The 16059-nt window shown below is 37.1% G+C and overlaps 1 pseudogene; it reads right to left on the reverse strand.

Moving 5' to 3' along the window:
- Positions 1 to 5611: 5611 nt before the first annotated feature.
- LOC132253157 (protein NRT1/ PTR FAMILY 5.10-like) lies at positions 5612 to 9711 on the reverse strand (annotated as a pseudogene).
- Between the last annotated feature and the right edge of the window lie 6348 nt (positions 9712 to 16059).

The raw sequence follows: 16059 nt of genomic DNA on the forward strand, positions 1-16059 counted from the left end.
AGGGAGCTAATTGCTATTTTTTCTTAAATGAAATTGTTGTTGATTTTAATGTATTTTGTGTATGTGTGGAAGACATGATTCTTCACAAGATGTATGGAACTCATATTGTCACAAAGAAATTGAGGACAATGATCACTTAGGTGAATGCCAATATCTTGGAGTAGGAATGTGATCCATTTTAACTCAACTGCAATGGATGCAAGATATCTGAAGATTCCTCTTTTTTTTTTTTTTTAGTGTAGGTTTTTCAGGATTTTTGTCTTTAGTGGTTCTTGCAAGTGGCAAACTCTCCCTTAGCTCTTTCTTAGGTCTTGATTTTATAGTATGTGTGGTTAATGACATGCCATTCATGCATAACATTTGCCCCTTGAGTTAAGTCAAAGGTGGGTTTCCTTTTTGACTTAGTGTATTAGCTTGACCCGGTGCAAGTGGGTGTTATTTAGATACATTTTTAGAATTGACGTGTCTTTAGGTTGGCTTATTTTAACCACTTGATCTCAATTTGACTTAGTCAGGTATACGTGTTTTGGTTTAATAGTTTTGGTGGGATCAATATCCATACTCAACTTTTGTGCTAAAGATGCAATTGGTGCTAAGCAAAAGAGAAAGCTCAGTTGTAATTCATTAAGTGTCTTTACTATTGGAATTTTTATGTGTGGACTTACATAATAAATGTGATAATGTCATAAATCAATGTTATTTTATTTTTGCATTGTGGTCCATAATAGGGCTAGACACATATTGTTGCTTGAGTTTTTATGGGCTCACCCTAATTCACTTGACTGGCCCATACATGGATGACATTTGAGCTGCATATTTGGGTTATTTTGGGTTTCCCGTTGTTTGGTTTGGAAGCCATTTTTTGGAGCTCTTTTTTTTTCGTTTGATGTTGATTCTCGGTTTTCAAGCCTGATTGATGTTGGAGACTTGTAGAAAACATTGTTTGGAGCAAAACCCTTTTTTTTTTATGGTTTTTAGAGCTCATTTGATGAGATTTCGAAAATTAAGGTTTATTCTGGTGCTTCCTTTTATGCTTTTTTTTGTGTAATTTTTTGGTTTAGATTGAAGGATTAATGTTTGAGGATGGAAACCTAAGTGTTTTTGTCATAAAATGCACAAAATATTGGCCTAATTTTTTTTTTCTTTTCCAGAAGAACTAGGTCGTGTTCAGTCCGGGAGAGAAGATGAACAGTGCATAACAACGTCATCATGACGTCATAAAAAAAACTTTTTTTTGGTTGTCTTGGTATTCTTGGAATTATTATGCATTTGTTAAATTTGGTTTTATTGGGACAATTATTATTATTATTATTATTGTTCTTTATGGTATAATTTTTTATCTTATACCAATAATGTTGTCCTAGGCCCTTTTTTGTTAAATATTTAAATTTATTATGGCAATAAAGAACACTTATGTGATTGCCTATTACAATTCCAAGTGTGTCAAGTTGTGCAAATTAAATATTTGAGTTTATCATGACAATAGTGAACATATATGTGGTTACCTATCATGATCCTATATGTGTCAAATTGTATTTGTTGAGATATTTTATCTCCCACTTTTGGTTGCTTTATTATTGTGATTACTAAGGTCCATACGGGTATTGTAATTGTCCTATCGATGATTATAATACTTGGTAGGATGCTTAGATTGATGAAGAAAATTAATTATATATTATGAATCGTACTAATTTTCTTTTGCCTTTTCGGTAATAAAATTAGTGCATCTTGGTTGTGATATTTAATTAGTTGTCCTTATCACTGTGGAATTTTAAGATTCCAAGCTATTGCTAAATTGAGAAATTCTGGAAACTAGCAAATAGCATGATACTATAGTAACATGCATATTGTTTAATATTGTTATTTTCCAGCTACTAGCAATCCTAGAATTACTCTGCAATTATTTGCCATCAAGCCTCATACTGGAAATAACTTTCGAGGCAATGGTATCTGAAGTTTGATAGGATTATCACCCAAAATGGTTTTAAAGAGAATACGGTTGACAGATGCATATATTTGAGGGTCAATGGGAGTAGTTATATATATCTTGTTTTATATGTTGATGATATACTACTCACATCAAATGATTCTGACTTGTTGATTGAGACAAAGCACATGTTGTCAACCCATTTTGACATGAAGGATCTTGGTGAGGCTTCTTATGTTTTGAGCATAAAGATTCTTCGTGATAGGGCTAATGGGGTGCTTAAATTGTCTCAAAAAACCTATATTGAGAAGATATTAAAGAGGTTCAATATGAACAACTATAGTTCTACTAGAATGCCAATTTTGAAGGGTGATAAGTTTTCAAAGGCTCGGTGTCCTCAAAATGATGATGAGAGAGAGAAATGAGGATCATTCCTTATTCATCTTTGGTTGGCAGCCTTATGTATGCTCAAGTATGTACACGCCCTAATATTGCATTTGTTGTGGGCATGTTGGGAAGGTACTTGAGCAATCCTGAGAGTCAACATTGGAAAGCTGCTAAGAAGGTCCTTAGGTATTTGCAAGGAACTAAGGACTTAATGTTGACATATCAGCGCACCAACATACTTGATGTAGTTGGGTTTTGTGATGTTGATTTTGCTGGTTGCATAGATGATAAGAAATCCACTATGGGCTATATTTTTGTGATGGTTGGAGAAGTTGTATCTTGGAAAAGTGTCGAGTAGACACTTACAACATCCTCAACTATGGAGGCAGAGAATGTGGCATGTTATGAGGGTTGTTGTCATGCTATATGGATGCGGAATTTTATTTCAGTTTTGGGAGTTGTTGACTCCATTTCTAAATCGTTGAAATTATTTTCTGATAATTCTGCAGTTGTTGCTTTCTCTAAGAACACTAGAAGTACTTCTCGCTCTAAGCATATTGATGTAAAGTTCTATTTTGTTAAGGAGAAAGTGGTAAAGTCTCTTATTGATATTGAGCACATGTCAACAAAAGGTATGTTGGCGGATCCACTAACAAAAGGCTTACCCATGGTTGTGTTTCATGAACATGTATCTCAAATGGGGTTGTTGGGAGCCTAGGTTGCATTAAGTTAGTGGGAGCCATTTTTGGTATTGTAATATTATGATATTGTTGGAAGGATTGTTATTATTGTATATTTCCTTGTGAATCAAGCAATGAAGCATGTATGATTGCTTTTGATTATTTGTTTTGATTAGATTCTATGGGACATTGATTTATGATTATGTATATGTTGTGATGTTTGATTATGTAATCCACGTGGGAGAATTGTTGGAATTTTTTATGTGTGGACTTACATAATCAATGTGACAATATCATAAATCAATGTTATTTTATTTTTGCATTGTGGTCCATAATGGGGCTGAACACATATTTTTGCTTGATTTTTTATGGGCTCACCCTAATTCATTTTACTGGCCCATTAAGTCAAGTGGTCCAAATAATGTGTGAAATGTGTGATATATATATATATATATATATATATATATATATATATATATATATATATATATATAAAGGCTTCTTCTTCTTGGGAGCTAAAAAAAGGGCGTGCACTGCACACTCGTCTTGAGAGCACACACGGACTGAATCTTGGGTGTAGAAAAGGAAAAGCTCATTGAACCCGAATTTTCATACCATCATGAACTGAGCATATTCTTGGACACCAATAGAGCACGAAAATGGCTTTACATGGCATTAATCAAGGTAAGCATTTCATTTATTGCCATTTAATGGATGCTTTAATGTCTACATGTGATCCTATATCGTTTAAAATTTTATCATTTACAACTAGCCTAATTTTAAGTATAAGAAATCATATAAGTTTATTACGCTTTCAAAGAGATAGTGAAGACCGTAGTCAAGCATTCCTTTGATACATCGAAGGATGTGTTTGATGGCCCAAATATTGGACTTTTTTGTTGCTTGGAAGTTTTGACGAACTCTGTTCATAGCATAGGTGATGTCAAGTGTAGTAATTGTGAGGTACTAGAGACTCCTTACTAGAAATTAGTATTGTGTAGCATCTACAAGGTTGTTGTCATCAACGAAACTGGTTTCTCTTGCAAATTACTAGGGTTGAGATTGGAGGACACTTTGCCACTTGAGCTTTGGTAAAGAGATCTCTTGTGTACTTGTTTTGTGAAAGATAGATGCCACCAGGGAAGTGTCATACTTCTACTCTAAGGAAGTAACGGAGAGTGCCAAGGTCTTTCTATGCAAAATCTATGTTCAACTTGTGGATAATTGGTTGAGTAGAGATTCTTTGTTCTCTATGATAATGGCATCATCTACATAACTAAAATAAGATGAGACTACAATTATGTTTGTAAACAAAAGGAAATTACCGGATTTGATATAGAAAAATTAAACCATGCTTGATGGCTTGCTTGAGCCCATAGAGAGATTTGTTAAGTAACAAATATGTGAAAATGACCTTTGAACATAGCATTTCTTTCATTTCTTAAATGTGGAATTAAACTTAAAATAAAAATTAGATCCATAGTTAGGGTTTGAACACCAATTTAACTTAAGTTAGGTGATTTAAGCCTTTTATATTGCTCAAATAATATTAGTGTCATCGAAGCATAGATTTTTGTTATAATCAAGATGAAACTTCTTGACATGATGTATAGTGGAGCTTTCATGATCAAGACACTAGACGAGGAGTTCTCATTTCTTGGCTTACATGGTTGATGTGGAAGATCTAGTGATCAAAGAGCAACCAAGAGAAAAGGGTATGAACAAGGCAAAGGCTAGTTGCTTGTATGCATTACTTGATGGATAGAAGACTAGATTATTTGGAAGCAAAAGAGAGTGCAAGAGGTTTAGGTAGTAATCGACTAGATTTCACAAGCATGCTTATATAAGTCTGTAGAAGTTGATAGAAACAATTTTTATTAGCATTTCATAAATTATCATAAATTTAGAAATATTTTTTTATATTACTATAAATCCTAAATCAATTTTATAATTACTATTTTTAATAAATGTTTTTTTTAAATGGTACAAATATTAAAAATCTGGAAAATGAGACTAATAAGTAAAATATATAAAATTATTATTTTAAAAAAAAATGAAAAGACAACACCAAAAAGAGAAGGCAAATGATGAATAGGTTTTCTGACCTAAAGTGAGTGAGTGAGCGTGGAGCCTCTTACAAGGACAAGCTTGCAACAACAATGAACAGCCACACCACTACCGTCGTTCTCCGTCAATAACAGTGGTGTAGGAGTCCGGAAACTCTGCCTCCTCGTCATGTCACTCAATTCCATCTTCGGTGGGAACTTGGGCGATCCGAACAAGCAAGCGTGCTTCTTCGACCTCATCGGCGACTCCAAGATGCAAGATTCTAACTCTCTGTATTTTTCATTTTCGTGGGTTTTGATCATCTCATCTTCTCCACCATTTCTACTCCAATATTACCTTTTTTTTCCATTACCAATTACCCAAATAGCTTAGTCGCAACATGATCTTGGAGTTGTCTCAAAGTTTCCATGGGATTCACTACAAGACTGTTCATTTATCTTCAATCCAATCGAGTTTGTTCACAAGCTGATAAAATTACCAACTCGGGTATCAGCCTGGTACCGGCCATGGTTGAGGCGGATACGACTCGGCCGAGTTGTACCGGTCTCGACTAAGATTTTGAACCTTGATACCGGTATGTCTTGGTCCCAAGCAAGAAAACAAGTAGTGCAATCACCATGGCAATACAGGGGATTCCAAATCCAAGACCCCAATTCAGGTTGTCTTGAATGTAGTTCAAGACAAAGAGAGTTATTAGAGTACCAAAGCACATAGAGAAGTACCACCAGTTGAAGAATGAGCTTTTGGCTTTGCCCTTCGTTGGATCTTGTCCATCAAACTGGTCAGCTCCAAAAGCCTGGACACAGGGCTTGTGCCCACCTTGCCCAACTGCTACAAGATATAGAGCGAAAAAGAAGAGGATTACTTGTAGTTAAGGAGGAGAACAAGAACCGATTTCATCACTTTTTTGGCATTCAGAAGGGCTTGGAGAAGGAAGCACAGCAGATACCGCTAACAAGCCTAGCCCCTGTGGTTCACAGAATCAAAGTTGAAGATGATTATCACAAAATTACGACAGCAACTTAGAATACTATGTCAAAAAGCACTCAAAACAATTTCCAAAAATCAAAATTGACATTTTCAGGACATTCTTTACAAGGAAGAGTTTTCTATGCATCTTTAAGCATATTAGTCTCACGGTGAGTTCTTCCAATAATAGAGCATGGCGTGTATAAACCAGACTCACTCTTTTGAGTAACTGAACAAACCAGCTGCTGTCTAAACGCATTCTCTGAAAATCACCCACAAATTGGAAGCAACTTTTGTTGTAACAAGAGCCTAATGGTCAAGGTCTGGCTTCAACAAATACTTTTCCAATTCTCACAAATGGGCTTTCCCCATTTCCTTTGATTGTAAACCAATAAGTTCTAGTTCCAAGCAAGAAAACAAGCAGGGCTGCAACCATGACAATGTAGGGAATTCCAAATCCAAGACCCCAATTAAAGTTGTCTTCAATGTAGCTGACAATCAAATAAGTTACTGAAGTACCAGTAGATACACCAAAAAGCCACCAGTTGAAGAATGATCTTTTGGATTTGCACTCCTCTAGATTTTGTCCATCAAACTGATTAGCTCCAAAAGCCTGTGTGCAAGGCTTATGACCCCCTTGCCCAACTGCTACTAAGTATAGAGAGAAAAAGAACAATATTATCTGGAGTTGAGGAGGAGAATATGATGTGAAGTAGTCCACGTTTTGGCTTTGGTAGGCGATGAGGGAAGGAAGCATAGCAGATAAAGTTAACAAGCTCAGCCCCTGAGATCCATAGCAACCCAAGTCAAAGATATAAATCGATCGTTCTATTTTTTACCAGAAGAATTTGTTTCTCGCATTGGTGCTTAGACTAAAAATCCACTTATACTTGGTATTTTAAGAATAACTTGGGAAGTGGGGAGACCATGGATAAGTCTTTAAAATTTAGAACTAACTAAGCTTATTAAATTAATAAAGTTTGTCCTAATCCACAAGTGTGCTTCCCCAAAAATTAAAATTTTCAAATGTAGATTGTTACTTAGGAAATAAAAAGGTGACAATTTTCAACAAGTGGTCAAAGCAAGATAAAGCTATGAAACCCCTTGGATGAGAAATACACAAACACATTTACTAATGGAGGAAAATGCTTTTGACGTAGAAGTAATTAATGAGTGCATGGACTCTTTGTGGTGTACTATGTAGTATATGATGTGGAATAATAGTTGATTAATGGCCAGCTAGCTGTCCATAACCTATTAATAATATCACTTTATGCTCTTTTGCTTAGTTTTTACTATTTTAAATCAATGGACCCCAAAGCTTTGGGCTTGCAAGCTCAAGTTTTTTAATGCAATTGACCACTTTTTTAATGGAATTGATATATGCATAGATACATATATAATATTTAAAACTTTCAAGAGAGAAAAAAAAAAGTTGTACAAAAATCAAAGTATAAATCCTATTATATCAAACAATAAATTAAAGATTCTTTCATCTCATACAAATTCAATTTTGATACATATTAGTTAATACTAATTTTTTATTCCATTTGCACTTTGTAGGATAAACTCTCCGATCTATATTTATAAATTTAAATCCAAGTTATCTAAATTTTTCTAAAATTAATAATAAGAATAAATATTTGGTTAAAATGGATTAAATAATCTTCAAATTGTAAATCTAACCATTTCCGTATTTTTTCTTGAAAAATAACTCATTTTTTTACATAAATATCCTTTGTCATTTTGAGTATTTACATAGGTTTTAAAAGAGATGGTTATTTTTATAAGAAAACAATGAGGGTATTTTTGTCCAAATGAGATAAAAAAAAAAAAAAAAAAAAGGAGGTCGAAGGTTAAATTTCAAAAATTAGTCTTTCAAATACCTTATTAATCAAATAACCCAAAGAAGAGGACCCTTCTTATGATGATTCTAAAACAGTGGTTCTGGGTATGTAGAGGACCCATTTTCGCTAATAAGAAGCTAAACTTAAGGCATATTCAACCACCATGGGATGGTAGGATAGTGGATGAGAGAGAGAGAGACCAACCAGGATGTAGAGAAGAAAAGCAAGAACAATGGTGCGATATTGACCAAGGTAAGAATCTGCAACAGAAGCTCCTAAAAGAGGTAGCAAGGTCGTCGTCCCACCCCATGTATTCACGTTAGCAGTAGCCATAGCTGTGGACTGCCCCAGAGGTCCCGTAAGATAGTTTATAAGATTGGATCCTATGCATAGTTTATAAGATTGGATCCTATGCCACAGTAAGCAAACCTCTCCGCAACTTCAACACCTTTGCAAATTCTCCATTTTGCATGAAGTTATAAGGCATATTGTTATTGGGTGTCCGGTAGAAAAATGAAGAACAAATTATGGTTTCTGGTGCTTACCTATGATAAAAATTGCAGATCTCCAACCACCGGAGCTAGATCTCTTGGACGGATAACCTTGATGATCAATGGCACCATCGACCATGTCTTCCAAGAAGGGAGATTTCAAGCTTCAGAGCATGTTAGCCATGTTGGGTTTTTCCTCATGTGGAATGCCCAAATTAAAAGCCCATATTTAAGGCCTCTTAGGCCTTTATATAAAAGGATTAGAAGAAGAATCCATCTTCTTCTTCTTTTTCTTTCAATTTTTTTGCAACCACCCGAGGTAGAAGAAAAAAGAGTAGAAGGAGAAAAAAGAAAGAAGGGGAAAACCACCATTTTTGAAGTTAGAGAGCAAAATTCAATTTTTCTTCACTATCCAGATTTCATCAAAGGTTCGATCTTGCTTCGTCTGTGGGCCAATCGACTTGAAATTTGGAGAAGATGTTTGTGACTCATTGATCTTCAATCTGAACGGTGGAGATCGAATTTGGAGTTCCGAACGGTCGTCTTTCAGTCCGAGAACAGAGTCTTTGTTTTGGTGATTTTTCTATCCGGACAATTTTGATCATGAACTCCGATCAAGGTTAATATGTGGTTCGATTGAGCTGATTTTTGGTGAGTACGTTCAAAACTCATTGATCTTCATTCAAAACGGTGGAGATTGGATTTGGAGTTCAGAACAGTTATATTTTAGTCTAAGAACAATGGTTATGTTTGGTAAGATTTCTCCATTGTCTTTATGCAAAGTTGTTGAAATTGCCAATATTAATTTGTCTTGAGATATGGTTGATGTATGCCTTTAGTTTTATCTAGAGAGAATTGTGTAACTCATTGATTATATTAGTGGTTTTTTTAAGTGGCCTAAGGGTCCCGTGGTTTTTACTTCTCACATTGGAGAAGGTTTTCCATGCTAAAAATTGTTGGTGTTCATATACTTGTTGATTGGGTGAATTATTGTTGCTCTATTCGATTGATTCCTATTAGGTTCTCACAAGAGGGGATAAAATCTGGTTGTGCATTGTTTGTGTTTATCCCATCAAAGTGGTATCAGAGCATTAGTTCAAGATAATTTGTGTCTTGTGTAGAACAATGAAAAGCAATACAAGTAGAGAATGATTACTCTGAATGGCTCCAATTATCATGTTTGGAAAGGAAAAATGGAAGACTTATTGTATGTAAAGGATTATTATTTGCCTATGTTTGCTCCTGAAAAGCCAGAAAATAAAACTGATGCAGAATGGAATTTACTTCATTGACAGGTTTGTGGTTATATCAGACAATGGGTAGATGATAATGTTCTCACTCATGTTAGTGAAGAGGAACATGCACGGAGTCTATGGAACAAGCTCGAACAGTTATATGCTCGAAAGGCTAGTAACAATAAATTGTTTGTGATCAAGAAGATGATTAGCTTGAAGTATCAAGATGGAACTCCTATGATAGATCACTTGAATACATTCCAAGGTATTATTAATCAGTTGGTTGGAATGAATATCAAGTTTGAGAAAGAGGTGCAAGGGTTGTGGCTTCTTGGTACATTGCCGGACTCGTGGGAGACGTTTAGACCTTCTTTGTCTAACTCAGCCCTAGATGGTACTATGAATATGGATTTGGTTAAAAGTTGTGTTCTGAATGATGAGATGAGAAGAAATTCATAGGGTTCTTCTTCACAGCCAGATGTCCTAGTTACTAAAAAGAGGGAAATGAGTAAGAGTAGAGGTCTGAAGAACAAAGATAGAAGCAAAAGTAAGACTAACAAGTTTGCCAATATTGAGTGTCACTATTGCCATTTGAAAAGGCATATAAGGAAGTATTGTCGCCAATTGAAGAGAGATATGAAACAAGGGAAAGTGAAGGACAAGAACAATGACAATGGTGGTAAAGATGACCGAGTTGCCACTATCATTTTAGATTTCCTTATTGTTTGATTACTACCCAAAAAGTGTTATTTTACACCTTTAATTCATTATGTTTTAAGCACTTTTGTGTAGTAGTTCTCCATCTTTATCCCAATTGGCATGTTAAGGACCTAGCAATGACTTCTAATCATATTTGTGGCTAGTTTTAGTGTTTTGACAGCTTTTTGGATCATTAAAACAAGCCAAGTAAAGGAGAGAAGCAAAGAGGAAAAACAAGCAAAGAGAAAATGAAGAAAACAGAGGACAGCAGCTGCAGTCTTCCTTTGCACTTTTGGAGAACTTTCTGATGTCCATTTTCTACATGCTATATACCATTTCAAAGCTCAGGAAGTCAAGAATCCAACGCTTCAAACCGTGTACGATTTGGAGCTGAAATGAGGAAGATATGTCCTTCGGAAGACAACTGCTCCAGGCTTGTGCGAAATTCGCACAACACCTTGAAATTCGCACAACACCTTCAGCTTGTGCGAAGCTTGTGCGAAATTCACACAACACCTTCCAAATTCGCACAGCCCATGCGTGGTGCGAATTTTCCTCTATTTTTGCCGACTCCACTTTAGATCTTTTCCTATGTATTTTTTGATGTAATTTCCTTTCTTATCCCTGTAACTAACCAATCACAAGCTTTTGCTTTTGTAAAGACTATATAAGGGGTGGAAATCACCTCTTGGAACTAACGAACATGTGTTACGCTTTACACTTAGTGAAATACAGAGCTCTCTCATTTTTCCTTTTCTCTCTACTATTTTCTTTTTCTTGGAAGCCAAACAACCTCTGAGAATGTTTTCCCAGAGGATGAGAGGCTAAACTTTTGGTTTCTTGGAGTGAAGGAAGCTAGGTGAAAAGTCCAGATGCAAAGGTGGAAAACTCTCGTGCATTAAATACAGGTAGTTGTAGTTCATAAATGGCTTCTAAATCCAAAGTTTTGCTTTAAATCCCTTAGAATCACTTTGAATGGCCAATACATGGTAAGCTTCAGGTCTCTATGGATGCTTATTGCTAGATCCATATCAGTCCATTAGTTATCATGTACGAGCCATTGGAAAGTGACTCAAGGTGAAGACCCATAGTGTCTAAAGCCATTAATGGACCTTGACTACCATTTCTATTGACTTTTTATGGATTAAATCTTCATTGTTAAACCTATACCGGTTCGGGAAATAACTATAGGTTAAATCCCCAATGCGAGGAGAAAAATCCGGAATTTTCCACTTTGTATTTTGAACTTGATCCTAGCAACCCTTAGCTCCGGGAGACTTTCTTTCTTCCATTTTTACTTAGTTTTATGTTAGTTTAGTTTCAAACACCTTTCAAAACAAATTTCATTTTCTTTTAAACTTTAAGTTTTTGATAAGGAAATCATTAAATTCAATTTCTAATCTCGAGTATATCACTAGTAGAATGAAAACGCATCCCAGAGTTCGACCCTAGAGCCACTATGCTATAGTAGCTTTGCTACGCTAGTATGAGGTCATAGGTTTTATAAATGTTTTTTATTAAATGACCCGACTGGAGTTTCATGCGAATCAAAATGGCGTCGTTGCCGGGGATGGTGCCACAATACAGTGATACAACCTTTTAGAGGCTACTAGTGATTTTCATCACAAGTTTGGTGAATTCCTTTTTCACTAACTTCATTTCCTTTCTTTTAATTGTAGAATTCCTTTTGTTTTCTTTCTAACCTTAACTTTTTTCTAGTTTTCTTTTGTTTTTGTTGTCTTTGTTTTGTTTTCAGGTAAGTTGTAACTTGTGTATGCCCTATTGGATTCGGGACCAAGAGGGAAGATTAGTAAGGATTGAGAATCCTCAAGACACAGAGTTGGATATCTGTGTAAACATCATGGACCCTCCACAAGAGGATCATAATTCTCAACATGGTCAAGGGGATAATCCAAATGCATATCTATCCATGAGGGATAGAATGCATCCACCAAGGATGAGTGCACCCTCATGCATTGTACCTCCTCTTGAGCAGCTGATTATAAGGCCCCATATTGTGCCCCTCCTACCAAATTTCCATAGAATGGAGAGTGAGAATCCATATGCCCACATCAAGGAGTTTGAGGAGGTGTGCAATACTTTTAGAGAGGGAGGAGCTTCAATAGACTTGATGAGACTCAAGCTATTCCCTTTTACTTTGAAGGACAAGGCAAAAATATGGCTTAATTCTTTAAGGCCAAGGAGCATAAGGAATTGGGTTGATCTTCAAGCCGAATTTTTGAAGAAATTTTTCCCCACCCATAGGACCAATGGGTTGAAGAGACAAATCTCAAACTTTTCTGCAAAAGAAAATGAGAAGTTCCATGAATGTTGGGAAAGGTATATGGAGGCCATCAATGCTTGTCCTCATCATGGCTTTGATACATGGCTCTTGGTGAGCTATTTTTATGATGGGATGTCTTCCTCCATGAAGCAAATTCTTGAAACCATGTGTGGGGGAGATTTTATGAGTAAGAATCCAGAAGAGGCCATGGACTTTTTAAGTTATGTATCTGAAGTAACAAGAGGATGGGATGAGCCCCACTCAAGGGAAATGGGAAGGATGAAAGGTCCTGTAAATCCAAAGGGTGGTATGTACATGTTAAGTGAAGACATGGACATGAAAGCTAAGGTGGCAACAATAGCAAGGAGGTTGGAAGAACTTGAGTTGAAAAAAATGCATGAAGTCCAAGCCATTTCCGAGACACAAGCCCATGTCATGCCATGCACCATTTGCCAATCATGTGATCATGTGGTAGATGAGTGCCCAACCATGCCAACTGTGAGGGAGATGTTAGGTGATCAAGCCAATGTTGTGGGGCAATTTCGGCCTAACAACAATGCACCTTATGGAAACACCTATAATTCAAGCTGGAGAAACCATCCAAATTTTTCTTGGAAACCAAGACCACCTCCATACCAACCACAAGCCCAAACCCAAGCACCTCAACAAACCTCTTCAGTAGAGCAAGCCATTGCGAACCTAAGTAAAGTCATGAATGACTTTGTGGGTGAACAAAAGGCAATCAACTCCTAATTGCACCAAAAGATTGAAAATGTTGAGAGTTCTCAAATTAAGAGAATGGAGGGGATGCAAAATGATCTATATCAGAAGATAGATAATATTCAATACTCTATCTCTAGGCTTACCAACCTCAACACAGTGAATGAGAAAGGAAAGTTTCCCTCTCAACCAAGCCAAAATCCAAAGGGTGTTCATGAAGTTGAAACCCAAGAGTGGGAGTCTTCAAAGTTGAGGGAGGTCAAAGTTGTGATCACTTTGAGGAGTGGGAAGGAGGTTGATCAACCCTTGCCTAAGGTGAGGCAAGATGAAGAACTCATGTCAAAGAAAACCTTGGTTAAAGAGAGCAATAACCAAGAAGAGAAGAGTGGGAAGAAAAGTGCATCCAAATCAAGCATTGAAGAAGAGCCGATGATAGTGATTAAAGAGGATATGATGAAGAAACATATGCCTCCCCATTTTCCTCAAGCTTTACATGGAAAGAAGGAAATCAAGAATTCATCAGAAATTCTTGAAGTCTTGAGACAAGTGAAGGTGAATATACCCTTACTTGATATGATCAAGCAAGTCCCCACATATGCGAAATTTTTAAAGGACTTGTGCACAGTCAAGAGAGGGTTACATGTGACAAAGAATGCATTCCTCACTGAGCAAGTGAGTGCTATCATTCAGAGTAAGTCTCCAGTTAAGTATAAAGATTCGGGATGCCCCACCATTTCAGTCAACATTGGAGGGACACATGTGGAGAAAGCTTTACTAGACTTAGGGGCAAGTGTGAATTTGCTCCCATACTCTGTGTACAAGCAACTGGGACTTGGAGGATTGACGCCCACAGCCATCACTCTCTCCTTAGCTGACAGGTCAGTCAAAATCCCAAGGGGGGTGATAAAGGATGTTCTAGTTCAAGTGGACAAATTCTAATATCCTGTGGATTTTGTGGTGCTTGATACCGATCCCACTGTTAAGGAAGCAAATTACGTGCCAATCATCCTTGGGAGACCTTTCCTGGCTACCTCCAATGCCATCATCAATTGTAGGAATGGGGTGATGCAGCTCACATTTGGAAACATGACCTTGGAATTAAACATATTCCACCTATGCAAGAGGCATCTTCACCCAGAAGAGGAAGAAGGATTGGAGGAGGTGTGCTTGATCAACACCTTGGTTGAAGAGCATTGTGACAAGAATATAGAAGAAATCTTGAATGAAAGCATTGAAGTGCTTGAAGAAGGGTTACCTGAACCCTCTGATGTGCTAGCCATCATCTCTCCTTGGAGGAGACGGGAAGAGATCTTACCACTGTTCAATAAGGAGGACTCACATGGAGCAGCTGTGGAGGACCCTCCAAAGCTTGTTTTGAAGCCGCTTCTTGTTGATTTGAAGTATGCATATTTGAAGGAAGATGAGAAATGTCCAGTGGTGGTTTCTTCAACTCTCACTAGTGATCAAGAGGATAGTCTTTTGGGAGTCCTCAGAAAATGCAAGAAAGCCATTGGATGGCAAATTTCTGATCTGAAAGGGATTAGCCCTTTGGTGTGCACCCACCATATCTATATGGAGGAAGATGCAAAACCAGTGAGGCAGCCCCAGAGGAGGTTGAATCCTCACATGCAAAAGGTGGTGAGGGGTGAAGTTCTGAAGCTACTTCAAGCAGGGATCATATATCCCATTTCAGATAGCTTGTGGGTGAGCCCCACTCAAGTAATTCCAAAGAAATCTGGAATTACTGTGATCCAGAATGAGAAAGGGGAGGAAGTCTCTACACGTCCTACCTCAGGATGGAGGGTGTGCATAGACTACAGGAGGTTGAATTCAGTGACTAGGAAGAACCATTTCCCATTGCCTTTCATGGACCAAGTCCTTGAGAGAGTCTCAGGACATCCTTTCTATTGTTTTCTGGATGGTTACTCGGGGTACTTCCAAATAGAGATTGATTTGGAAGATCAAGAAAAGACAACCTTCACTTGCCCCTTTGGTACTTTTGTGTATAGGAGAATGCCCTTTGGTTTATGTAATGCTCCTGCAACTTTCCAAAGATGTATGCTAAGCATCTTCAATGATATGGTGGAACGCATCATGGAAGTCTTCATGGATGACATCACTGTATATGGAAGTTCTTATGAGGAGTGTTTGTTGCATTTAGAAGATGTTCTCCAAATATGTATTGAGAAAGACCTAGTGCTAAATTGGGAGAAGTGCCATTTTATGGTACAACAAGGAATTGTCTTAGGACATATAATCTCCAAGAATGGCATTGAGGTAGATAAGGCAAAGGTGGAGCTAATTGTTAAGTTGCCACCTCCCACAAATGTTAAAGGAATTAGGCAATTCCTAGGACATGTCGGGTTCTATAGGAGGTTCATTAAGGATTTTTCAAAAATCTCAAAGCCTCTTTGTGAACTCTTGGTAAAGGATGCCAAGTTTGTGTAGGATGAGAAATGTCAGAAGAGTTTTGAGGAACTGAAGCAATTCCTCACAACTGCACCAATAGTGAGAGCCCCAAATTGGCAATTACCTTTTGAGGTAATGTGTAATGCAAGTGATCTTGCTATGGGGGTTGTTTTGGGGCAAAGAGGAGATGGAAAGCCCTATGTGATTTATTATGCGAGCAAAACTTTGAACGAGGCTCAAAGGAACTACACAACTACTGAGAAGGAGTTGTTGGCAGTAGTTTTTGCCTTGGATAAGTTTCGCACCTATTTGGTAGGGTCCTCTATAGTGGTGTTCACTGACCA

This window comes from Vitis vinifera, chromosome 18, assembly GCF_030704535.1.
Source record: "Vitis vinifera cultivar Pinot Noir 40024 chromosome 18, ASM3070453v1".
Taxonomy (NCBI): domain Eukaryota; kingdom Viridiplantae; phylum Streptophyta; class Magnoliopsida; order Vitales; family Vitaceae; genus Vitis; species Vitis vinifera.